Raw genomic sequence first — 13,547 nt, 5'->3', positions numbered from 1 at the left:
TAACTGCCGTGGCTATGTTAGCAGCAAAATGGAGGCTAGCAAGAAGATGGTAGCTGAGCTAGCAAGAGGCGGAGTGTGGATTGCGGATTCCAGCTAGCAAGTGTGGTTGGTTGGCAGAGAAAAGTGGACGACAGTTTGCGGATAGTGTGACTCCTACTTCCTGTGTCTTCAACTCAGCCGCCAGCTAGACTCTAGTGCAGGGGTGTCAAAACTGCGGCCTGCGGGCCAACTGCAGTCTGCAATCCATTGTTAATTGGCCCGCAGCAAATTCCAAAAACATATTTAGTTTACTTAAATAAACCAGGTGAGGCAATACGTACTTTACCTCGAGTGAGTGGCCCGGCTGTTTGTGTATTTTAACGCATATGGACCTTGGTAAAAAACGTTGAAAAAAGTTTGGACACCCCTGATCTAGTGGTATGACTCCCCCATCTATGGCTCCGTGGGTGTTCCTTTTTGGCCTCAACATATCCTGTGTTCTTATGTGGGGAGGGGGACCAGAGGCCCCACAGGCCGCCCCGCATGACAAATGGCGCAGCGAGCAGGGTACGGTGCCGGCCAAAGCTCTCTGAAAGGCGGTGAAGCAGTTTGTGCGTATGAAAGCTCAGTCTCAGGAAGACCAGGAGGAGCAGCTGCCGGAGAGCTGGACCCCTGTGGAGGGGTGGAAAGATGTGGATGGTTCTCCAACCAGCATAGGCCGGAGAAAGTGAAGGTCGTTGCGGCCCTGTGGGCTGGGAAGTGCTTGCTGAGGCAGCCCGGATACAGGACTTGTAGTCCCAGGAGGAAACGCTTTCTGAGTCTTCCATGGGAGATGAGGGTGAGGTCAAGGTCGTCCTTCACCCGCAGGACAGCCCTGGTGAATGACTATGGACTATGGGGAATTGCCTTCCATCCCTAATTTAATGGACAGCTTAACTGTTTATTTGGGAACATACCATCATGTAGTGGAACTGCTGGATGTTTGCTTTTGAGTCTTGACTGGCTGCCATCGAAAATAGGTAAGCAACTTGACTGTGAGTCACTATTGTTTCAGCACAGTACCCTGAGAGGCCCAGAGAGAGTGGCAATGACCTGAGAGGCCCTGGCTGTGCCCGGGGAGACTAGTGGTACCCTAAGAAGCCTAGGAAGTCTGGCTGTGCCCAGAAAGACTGGTGGTGCCCTGAGAAACCCTGGCTGTGCCCAGAAAGAGTGGCAGTGCTCTGAGAGCCCTGGCTGAGCCCAGAGAGAGTGGCAGTGCCCTGAGAGGCCCTAGCTGTGCCCAGGGAGACTGGTGGTACCCTTAGAAGCCCAGGAAGTTGGGCTGTGCCCAGAAGGACTGGTCGTGCCCTGAGAAACCCTGGCTGTGCCCAGAGAGCCTGGCTGTGTCCAGGATATTGCATTCACCTCCAGGCTCCTCGCACAGGGCCCCTCTCGGAAGATGCTTGTCACGTAGATTGTGAGGCGAGAGCCTGTAGGGGTGGAGAGTCGGGACTGAGCCAGGAGTGCAGTTTCCAGGCTCTCGGCCTCATGTGGAAAGGTGCTGGCTCAGGTAGTAAATGGCCATCAACTGTGATTGCATGGCCATCAGCTGTGGCTAGTTGGCCATCAGCTATAACCAGTGAGCCATTGGCCATTAATATAACTGCCATGGCTACGCTGCAGCAAAAGGGGGGCTAGCAAGAAGATGGTAGCTGAGCTAGCAAGCGGCGGAGTGTGGATTGTGAATTGCAGAGAGGCGGATTGCAGCTAGCAAGTGAGGTTGGTTGGCAGAGAGAAGTGGACGGCAGGTTGTGGATAGTGTGGCTCCTGCTTCCTGTGTCTCCAACCCAGCCACCAGTGAGAATATAGTGGTATGACTCCCCTACCTATGGCTCCGTGGGTGTTCCTTTTTGGCCTCAACATATCCTGCGTTCTTATGTGGGGAGAGGGACAAGAGACCCCTCATGTCACCCTGCATGACAGCATATTTAGATGTTTTCCCCATCTCTGTCTCTCTCCACTCCCATCCAAGGAGTACATGTGAATGTCACGCATCTCCTCTTTGAAGCAGAATATGTGGTTTCCAGTTAATGTCATGTTGGTAGCATTGGTTTCAGAAAGATGCTGGAAGATAATTAGTGTTTCTGTAACCACCACCTTTATTCAGGCCCCTGACACCTCCCTCTAGGATTGGTTTGCTAACTTCCAGTTGGCCCTCTGACTCTGATCTCTTCTCTATTAAATCTATTCTCCATATTACTGGGCTGAGCTTTCTACAAACAAACCGAATGATGAAGCCTCTGATAATGATATTGTTAATTAAACCATAATACGAGTTGCATCATGACCAGCCTCTTTCATGTCCTCATCCTTGCAGTAAATTAAAAACAACGCTGAGCCACAGCTCCTATGAACTGTCAGTAGTTGCTGGAGCATACCATGCTCCCTCACTCTAGTGCTTTTACATTTACTGTTTCATGACGTACTTTTCTAGCCCTTCAATTTCTACCATGTTAACTCTCACTTCCTCCTAAATGCTTAGGTCCAGCTTCAGCTTCTTCAGGAAACCATCTCTTACTGTCCCAGTCCAAGTGAGATGTCTGTCCTTTGCACTGTTACTACACCTGGCACACTTCTCTCTCCTAGACTTATCACACATTATCAAGTTGATAGCCATTAGTTGCATGTAAATATTTAAATTTACAATGTAAACTAGTACAGCCATTATAGAAAATGGTATGGAAGTTCCGCAAGAAATTAAAAATAGAACTACGATGTGATCCAGCAATCCCACTTCTGGGTATATATCCAAAGGGAATTGAATCATTATTTCAAAGAGATATCTGTACTCCCATGTTCGTTGCAGCATTACTCATAGCCAAGGTTTGGAAACAACCTATGTATCAATCAATGAATAATTGGATATAGAAAATGTGGTATTATATATAATGGGATATTAGTCAGCCTTTTAAAAGAGAGAGATCCTGTCCTTTCTTTTATTTAGATGAACCTATAGGGGATCATGCTAAGTGAAATAAGCCAGACAGAGAAAGGCAAATACCCTATGGTATCATGTATATGTGGAATCTTAAAATAAGTCAAATTCATAGAAACAGAGAGTATAAAAGTGATTGTTAGGGGCTGGGGTGGGGGAAATAGGGAGAGGTTGGTAAAAGGTACAAACTTTTAGTTATAAGATGAATTAGGTCTGAGGATCTAATGGAAACCATGGTGACTATAGTTGATAACATTGTATTGTATAGGTGAAATTTGCTAAGAGAGTAGAACTTACATGTTATTATTTTAAAAAAGGTAAATATGTGAGGTAATGGGTGCATTAACTCAATGAGAGGAATCCTTTCACAATGTATATGCATATCAAATTATCACTTTGTACTTTTAAAATACAATTTTATTTGTCAATTATATCTCAATAAAGCTGGAAATACTACATTTCCAGTTATTAAAGTTAAATAAAATTTCAAGTTCTTAGTTACACTAGACACATTTTAAATGCTAACTAGCATGTGTGGCTAGAGGTCACCATACTGGACATCACAAAGTAAAACCCTTTCACCACTGAGGAAAGTTATACTGGACAACACTGGTTAAAAAGTTTGGAATATTTACATACCTTCCTCTTCAGCTTTGAACTTCTTGAGGTCACATATGTATGGCTCTCAGTGATAGCAATGCTCAATGGATGTTTGCTGAAAAATAATGAGTAAATTATTAAGATCTGAGTTTCATATCTGTTCTCTTAATGCACTCAAATATTTTTAAAAATCTGTCAAAACAAAATTTGACCAAAGGAGATTCTGGATAGGCAGAATGGAAAACCAAAGAAGAAAACAAGGGCATTATTCCTGGTAGATCTCTTGCCTCAAGCTCAGGAAAGGATCAAGCATCCATCCCAAAGCCTCATCACTAAGAAAAAAGGCAGTAGACATTTAGAATTTTAGTTTGGAAAACTATCCACTTGGTTGTTTTTTTATTTTTGTTTTTGTTTTGTTTTGAGTATGGGAAGTGGTAGCAGGTACAAATACTCACAGAAACAGGTTGTTTTCTCTACAAACGAAATCCACTAGACCTTGTCACTTTGATTCAAAGGCAATACTCAAATGTTTAGTGGGGACTAAATATTTAGTTTAAAGTGGTAGGAGGGGGACATTGGGATGATACTGCAGCTTTCAATTATTCACCAGCCATTAATCATGTGATGAGCCAGTTCAAGGACGTTGTTTTAAGCGTGGGTCAGTCTCTAGGGTTCCAGGATGATCAGAAGCAATGCCCAGATCTAGGAGGATCAAGTGGAATGAGCAAGGCAAAGCTGTTTCCCTCCAGCAACACAAATGAGCCTCTGGGCTCTTAAACCTGTTAATGGAAAAAAAGCTGGTCCTGAAAAGAAGGAAACATGAAGGAATAAAAATAAGTTTTTTTAGGTCGTTGCTTTTGTTCTGTTTTCTGATAACAAATGCACTCTGTGGTCTCCTAATTCTGCAATTAGTTTGTGGCAAATATTCAATGATCCGGTTTCCATACTTTTCAAAGTTGGATGTGCTCGTAAGTTGCCTTAGCTGTTTCAAGCCTCCATCCAAGATAGACAATGGTAATTAGTGGAGCTTTGAAAGTTTGAATTAAGCCCTGGAGTAACTCCTGCTTTTGAATAACTCATAATTTCTGGCAGATTTAGCTGGATTTATGTGATTTAATAGTTCCCTTTTTCTCTGTTCTTCCTCCATTGACTTTGGATGGAAATTTGATTAATCAGGAAAAAAATCATATAATGTTTATAATTCTAGAGATAGCCATTTGGCAATAAGACCATGCTATTACTCATACCATTAGAGGAGTTAACTTAGGGACAGCTGATCCTAAAAGGTGGTTTGGAATTTTTTTTAAATGAGAATATTGATTAACAATAACACAGGGAGACAGAAAAACCCCACCACCCCAAAACAACAGTTTTTGTTTGTGCCTATAATTTTCCTGTAACTGTGTACATGCATACTCATCTTAGCAATTGTACTTTACGTACTACTTTGAATTCTGTGTTTTTTTTCTCTTAATATTATATATCAGACATTTAAAAAAGTCAGTTTTGGAAAGTGATGATTCTGGTATCACTCAGCAATAGTCTGAAAAGGCATTTACTTCCTAAGGAAACCAACGTGTCACTTCAGGCTTCTGTCAGTCTCTAATAAGAGCATTTAGGAAGAAGTGGGGCTCAGAAATATACAATAACATCATCATGCGAGGGAAGAAGATGACAGAGTTGCCAAGTGCTATTGTCTGACTATACATCTCTGGAGAGGCTAATATGAAAACCACACAAATTACTGAAAGCAATTGGAGAACTTGCAGCTCCTTCAAGCGTGGGGAAGGAAGATGTAAAAGACTAGTGTGGTCTGAAGGAATCTATTCTTTTTCTCAAGAATATGTGGTAAAGGTGGTCAGCTAAGTAGGTGTTTATATTTCCAAAAGAATGCCCTCTTGGTCGGGGAAAGAAGGGACATACTAGCCACACTGCACTGGAGGGGAACATACAGACTTTGCCTTGCAGAGCTGAAGGCTTTTGTAGAAGGGCCCTCCCTATCCTGGCCTTAATCAGACATTGTCTTTGTCTTGACAAAAGAGTCTTTATATTGTCTGCAGGTATGTGAGCCATACAGCTTCTTAAATACTACCCTTCGGAAAGGGGCACTGCAACCTGGCCTGGTAACAGAGCAAGCACACCTGTATTCCACATATGCGTGAATGTCTATTTACGCAGTCTCCCCACCAGCTCAAGGGGTACAACGAAAACAAACTTTCCATCTTTTTTCTCCTCTTCAGCTGTGCTGGAGTGTTTTCTTGGGATGTGACTCTTGGGTAGAGAGAGGTCTACGTGTAACCTATAGCTGGTAGACGGAGGGAAAGCACTGAGAATCTAACTGAGTTTTTGCTTTGGCAATTTCAGCCTCGGTAAATTTAAACTCAGTTTTTGTCCTTCTAGTTGGTGGCTTGGTGTGAGCACAGAGAAATGAAAAGAGTGAGCCCCACCCTTTTCTTGATGCTTCCTGTGTCCCCAGCACATTCGCTCTGTTCAGGGAAGGGTGTTATCATGCTGTAAGAGTCATCACTAGCCTGAATTCTCAGAAAGAGCCTGAGGGTGCCTTTCTCATAATCCCAGGCTCCCGGCACGTCCTCTTTGCCTGTCCTTGCCATTGCTGGTTCTCTGGTTCTTTCTTAAGATGGATGGACTCTATGGGTGGCACCTAAGGTTCCTTCCGGTTCTAACACTTCACAGTTCTATGACTGCTGTACGGTGGGCCCTGCACCGTAAGGACGGTGACTTAGGTGGAAGCTAATGAGGAGAGGGGGAAAGGAGCTAAAATTCAAGGGCTTACCGTGTGTTGAGCACTGCTTCTGTGTGATATCCTCTAATACCCAGCTACGGGGTTAAAAAGTCCGACTCCCAAAATGAGATGAAGGAATAGGTCAGAGATAACTGTTAATGCCACTGATTCAGAGAAGGAGCACAACTTCCTTCGACTTCTCCCTCCAAACACCTTCTAATTCGGATCCCTAGTACTACGTTGCCCACACCCAACCAACAACATGGTCTATGCCATCTACTCTCATGCAGAGCCTCTGATCTGAGGGAGAAGAGTGGAGAGCAGCCGAATAGAGGTGATGGAAACAGGCGATGGAATCATTGTATAATTTGGATAGAGATCAGAGACAATGGCTCAGGGATTTTTTCACTTTTATTTTTATTAAATGAAAAGCATAAAAACATTAAAGGTGCTATTAAAGAGCCTCATAGTCCCATCATATGAAAATAGTTATCGTAACCATTACATGTTTCACGTACACATAACTATTTCCATATAGTTACAATTATAGTCTACATGTCACTTTTGTTTGGCTGTTTTTAAAATTAATATTATTTTATAAACATTCTGAGAGACACTTTAGCTGTCCCACTGTATCATACTCTACCTCTTATTTCGTCTTACACATGCAGAATGTATGACAAAAATAAAGCTACTTGAGAAAATTTGATTATTTTTTCTAATAAATTTCTTCTTGGAATAGGTAAAAAAAATGGACATAATGACTCCTATAGACATGAAAACATATTAATTCTATCTAAATTAAGGTATTCAGAGTTTGAGTTCTCTCTTTCTATGTATATACATCTTTTCCCTTTCAAATACAGTATTTGCGGCTGATTCACTTTTCAAATAAATACACCTTGGAGTCATTGATCATACATGTTAGCATAATGTTACATCTAAACTTCATTATTTCATGAGAAATATATACTTTTTTAGCTCTGTTTGCCATATATAAAATTGGATTAAATATCCATAAAAATTTGGAAAGCAAAGACTTCAGTTAAAGTCTAATTCTAATTAGAAGAAATAAATGGTGTGTTGTGTGGGAGGAAAAGCCAGGCACCATCACTCACTGTCACAAGTTTGCCTTCCTAATTGGATGGCAGTGTTTTGTGTAGGATGCAGATAAACATGGCACGCAGACCACTTTGATGTGCGTCAACACCCGGACTGACCTAGGCCTACAAGGTAATCAGTTCCAAAAAGCTTGTAGTCTGAGGGTGCTTTCATTTAGCCCCGGAGAAAGAGCAGCATGAAGTCATCTAGATGGCAGCAACGTTGTACCCCACTGCTGCTCCGTAGACGTAGAACCAAGATGAGCTACCCCAGATACCCAGTGAACTCAGATGCTCAGAGTTTTGCCCTCGCCTTTGGCGACTAAGGTAATTTGCTTAGTAACTGTTACCAATTGCAGACTGGATCTGTTTGGCTTACTGTTCTGCTACAGCCTTCCTAATTCCTAATCACCTGTCCCTTTAACAGGACAGTTTGATGATCACAAATGGCGTTAGGATGTGGACGCTCACTGGGAAGCTGAAAAGGATGGAGAGCCAAAGTGGTGAGTCTGTCACTGAACTATCTCCCTGCACCCCCTGCAAGAAGCAGGGATCCCCGGTGCTCCAATCAAAACCTGTGTTTTTTGTGGGTGTGGAAGTGGGGCTTCCCTGGCCCGCCAGCACATGACCTAAGCTGAGCCCTGTGTGACTTGTTAGGGAAAGAGCTGGCTGCCACTAGGGCACTAATCAGTCAAAATAGGCCCTGATTAAGGTGTGTTCTTGATGCCACAGCTGGTTCTTTCCTGAGCGCTGCCCAAGGCTTCACTCTGAAGTGTTGAGCTGTGTGAGAAACCTCCCCTTCCAAAGAAACCACAGGTTCTAGAATGCTATGGCTGGGCTGGTGACAGCTGTGTGGATAAGCCCAATGGGCCTTGACTGCATTTCCTGCTCAGGATTGCTTTCCTCTGAGCTCCTAAATTCCTTCCCTCTGACCTAAGCTGAAGATGATTAGCAGTCTTCCCATTTCCATTTCTATTCCTTCTGGCCCCAAATGGCACAAAAAGGAATGTTTATTCAACCTCCTTGTTTTGTAGATTGGACTATTGAAAGGTGAAGAGGTTATTTGACTTACCAAAGATCACTCAGATAATGGCAAATCTGTGACTCACTAGTCTATAGTAGTCTATCCACTATTCTACACTCTCTTTTTGTTTGTTGTTGTGTGATGGACACACATTGTGTGGCAGCTAATCCTTGCTCTGGGTTGGCAGTTGCATTCAACGTGACACTCATGTATTGAGCCTCTATAGTTGATCAAGCACTGTGCTAGGCACGAAGACGTAAGACAGAGTAGGCGCACTCAGAGAGTATACAGCCTAAGGGAGAGACGGATCAGAATCTACTTGATGCCTACAGTTTCCAGATTGGAAATTCTCCTACAGTGGTTTAAGCTCCTAGCTGGACTCAGTTACTTGACATTCATGATATTCACTGGTCTGTCACAAACTAACATTTTATTTTATCTTTTCAGTTTCTCCTTTACCACCTTTTCACCTTTGTGCTGCCACAACATTGCTTATGTTGTATTTTCTATCACAAATGCCCCCCTCTCATTTTATGACAAAGATGTTCCACCATTAAGTCTCCATGTTTCCCCACACATGCATATTGTTCCTTCCACTGAATGGATACAACACTCCGTACATCATGTTTATACCATCTGTGACTATTCATCTTATACTTATGCATATATATATATATATATATATATATATATATATATATACACACACACACACACACACACATATGTGTGTGTGTGTGTATAAAATCTTTTTTACTACGCTTCAGATCCTCGGGGCACAACTGTAAGTCTGCTTTATTTCCATAGCCCTATCACACCTAGAAGAGTCACCACATAGAGTCAAGCCTCAATAAGTAGTACTGTAAATGAATCTAGAGATTTCATAATATATTTAATTCAATTCAACACTCATGGATTAAATATTTACCATAAGCCTGCTGTGGTGAGTGAACAGTAGTTGTTTTTGTTTGTTTGTTTGTTTGTTAATCATTAAACAGATTCAACTTTGAGAATATAGATGAGATTGCTCCTTTTGACTTTATCCATAGATTAAATCTTAAGGGAGCTGTGAGGGAACTCTTGCAAATTATGGTAGCAATAGTATCTCCATCAAGCAGATCAGTATTTTTTGTTTGTTTGTTTTTTATTTTATTTTATTTTTTTAAGATTGCACCTTAAAGAGCATTCTGGATTGTAGATGGCACTCTTTCTTTCTCAAGCTAGATATGCAGGAAAATGTAAGTGACCCTTGTTTCTTCTTGATTCTCCAAACCTATTAACTCCAGTTTAAATGTTTGGGTAATTGTTTTGGTTGAGAAGCAGCATTTTGCTGTGTATTCTTCTGTATCTAGTTAATGCTGAGTTCACAGGTTTTAAGGGGAAGTCACTTTGCCAACTCCCTTCTTTCTTCATAGTGAAATATTTTCTCAAGGCTAGGTTTGCGTGTTTATAGTCTCTTCTTGCTACTATTTAAGTCACTTTCTATAGAGTTCCCATTAACTGCTTTACTGACTCTCTTACATAGCTAATGGCATTTACACTTAACCTCATTAATTAATACCCATCCTGCTTTGTATTACAACATTGATTTCCAGTTATACAGAACAAAAATGGAAAACACACTTCAGGAAATGGCTTAGGACTTATTTTTATAGCATAATAGAGCAGCGTTCTGGCTGGCCTTTTCCTTTTTTTTTAATTAAAATTTATTGGGGTGACAATTGTTAGTAAAGTCACATAGGTTTCAGTTGTACAATTTTGTGATACATTATCTATATCTCACATTGTGTGTTCACCACCCAGAGTCAGTTCTCTTTCCATCACCATATATTAGACCCTGTTTATCCTCTTCTAGAGATCCTCTCCCCCTTACCCTGTGGAAACCCCTAAGTTATTGTCTATGTCTATGAGGTTTTGTTTCTTCGTTTGTTTGTCTTGTTCTTTTGTTGTTTTCAGTTTTATATATCACATATCAGTGAAACCGTATGGTTCTCTACTTTTTCTGTCTGACTTATTTTGCTTAGTATTACAATCTCAAGTTCTTTCCATGTTGTCACAAATGGTACTATTTCATCTTTTCTTACCGCCGAATAGTATTCCATTGTGTATATGTACCACAACTTCTTTTACCATTCATTTATCGAAGGACATTTTAGTTGTTTCTATGTCTTGGCCACCGTAAATAAAGCTGCAATGAACATTGGAGCACACGTCTTTATGGATAAATGTTTTCTGATTTTTTTCGGTAGATAACCAGGAGAGGGATTTCTGGGCCATATGGTAATTATATTCTTAATTTTTTGAGGACCCTCCACACTGCCTTCCATAGAGGCTGCACCAGTCTGCATTCCCACCAACAGTGTATGAGGGTTCCTTTTTCTCCACAGCCTCTCCAACACTTGTTACTATTTGTCTTGTTGATGATGGCCATTCTAACTGGGGTGAGATGATATCTCATTGTGTTTTTTATTTGCATTTCTCTGATGATTAGTGATGTTGAACATTTTTTCACATGTCTATTTACTATTTGTATGTCCTCTTTGGAGAAATGTCTCTTCAGGTCCTCTGCCCATTTTTCAATTGGGTTGTTTGTTTTTTTTTGTTGTTGAGTTGCATGCGTTCCTTATATATTTTGGATACTAGCCCCTTACTGGAGGTGTTGTTCCTAAAAATCTTCTCCCATTCGGTTGGTTGCCACTTTATTTTGTTGATGGTTTCTTTTGATCTGCAGAAGCTTTTAAGTTTGATATAGCCCCATTCATTTATTTTAGCTTTTACTTCCCTTGCCTTTGGAGTCAAATTCATAAAATCTTCTTTGAAACCTATGTTTTCTTCTATGTAGTTTATTGTTTCAGATCTTATGCTTAGGTCTTTGGTCCATTTTGAATTAATTTTGGTACATGGTGACAGATAGCAGTCCAGTTTCATTCTGTTACACGTGGCTTTCCAATTTTCCCAGCACCATTGATTGAAGAGGCTGTCTTTTCTCCATTGTATGTTTTTGGTTTCTTTGTCAAAATTTATTTGTCCATATTTATGTGAGTTTATTTCTGCATTCTCAATTCTATTCCATTGGTCTATGTGTCAGTTTTTCTGCCAATACCATGCTGTTTTGATTATTGTTGCCCTATAGTACAAGCTAAAGTCAGGGTGTGTGATACCTCCAGTATTGTTTTTTCTTAAGATTGCTTTGGCTATTTGGGGTCTTTTGTGGTTCCAAACAAATCTGATGATTTTCTGTTCTATTTCTTTAAAAAATGCCATTGGGATTTTGATGGGGATTGCATTAAATCTGTATATTGCTTTGGGTAATATGGTCATTTTAACTATGTTAATTGTTCCAATCCATGAACACAGAATGTCTTTCAATTTCTGTGTCTTCTTCAATTTGTTTTAAATGTGTCTTATACTTTTCATAATATAGGTCTTTCACATCCTTGGTTAAGTTTATTCCTAGGTATTTTATTCTTTTTGTTTCAATTGCAAAAGGAATTTCTTTTTCTTTTTCTGAGATTTCATTGTTAGTATATAGGAATGCAATGGACTTTTTACATTGATTTTGTAGCCAGCAACTTTACTGTATTCGTTTAATGTTTCTAATAGCTTTTTGGTGGAGTCTTTAGGGTTTTCTATACATAGCATCATGTCATCTGCAAAGAGTGACAATTTAACTTCTTTTTTTTTTTTAATTTTATTTTATTAAATTTATTGGGGTGACAATTATTAGTAAAATTACATAGATTTCAGGTGTACAATTCTGTATTACATCATCTATAAATCCCATTGTGTGTTCATCACCCAGAGTCAGTTCTCCTTCCATCACCATATATTCGATCCCCCTTACCCTCATCTCCCACCCCCTGCCCCCGTTACCCTCTGGCAATCACTAAACTATTGTCTGTGTCTATGAGTTTCTGTTTCTCATTTGTTTGTCTTGTTCTTTTGTTGTTTTTGGTTTATATACCACATATCAGTGAAATCACATGGTTCTCTGCTTTTTCTGTCTGACTTGTTTTGCTCAGCATTACTCTCTCAAGATCCATCCATGTTGTCACAAATGTTCCTATATCATCTTTTCTTACTGCCGAATAGTATTCCATTGTGTTCATTGCAGCTTTGTTTACGGTGGCCAAGACATGGAAACAACCAAAATGTCCTTCGATAGATGAATGGATAAAGAAGTTGTGGTATATATACACAATTTAACTTCTTCATTCCCAATTTGGATGCCTTTTATCTCTCTCTCTTGCCTGATTGCTCTGGCTAGGAGTTCCAACACTGTGTTGAAACATAGAGATGATACAGGATACCCTGTCATGTTCCTGAATGTAGAGCAAAGGACTTCAGTTTTTCACTGTTAATTATGATATTAGCTGAGGTTTTTCATATATGGACTTTGTTATGTTAAGGTATTTTCCTTCCATACCTATTTTATTAAATGTTTTAATCATAAATGGATATTGTATCTTGTGAAATGCTTTTTCTGCATCAACTGATAGAATTGTATGATTTTTGTCCTTTATTTTGTTTATGTGGTGTATCACATTGATGGATTTGGATATGCTGAACCATCCTTGTGCCCCTGGGATGAACCCCACTTGGTCTTGATGAATAATCTTTTTAATGCATTGTTGCATTCAATTTGGTAGAATTTTGTTAAGGATTTTTGCATCTCTATTCATCAGTGATATTGTTCTGTAATTTTCTTTTTTTTGTGTTATCCTTACCAGGTTTTGGTATCAGGGTAATGTTGGCCTCATAAAATGAGTTAGAGAGTACGATGTCTTCTTCAATTTTTTGAAAGAGCTTGAGTAGGTATTATATCCTCTGAAGGTTTGGTAGAATTCACTAGTGAAGTCATCTGTTCCCAGACTTTTGCTTTCAGGTAGGTTTCACATGACTGATTCAATTTCCTTACTGTTGATCAGTCTATTTAGAGTTTCCAGTTGTTCGTGATTCAGCCTAGGAAGGATATATGTTTCTAAGAACTTGTTTATTTTTCCCAAGTTATTGAATTTGGTGGCATATAGTCCTTCATAGTATTCTTGGATGATCCTTTCTATATCTGTGGCGTCTGTGATAACTTCCCCGCTTTCGTTTCTGATTTCATTTATTAGTGTCTTCTCT

This window comes from Rhinolophus sinicus, linkage group LG16, assembly GCF_036562045.2.
Source record: "Rhinolophus sinicus isolate RSC01 linkage group LG16, ASM3656204v1, whole genome shotgun sequence".
NCBI classification, from domain to species: domain Eukaryota; kingdom Metazoa; phylum Chordata; class Mammalia; order Chiroptera; family Rhinolophidae; genus Rhinolophus; species Rhinolophus sinicus.
Note: the sequence above shows the minus strand (reverse complement) of the source record.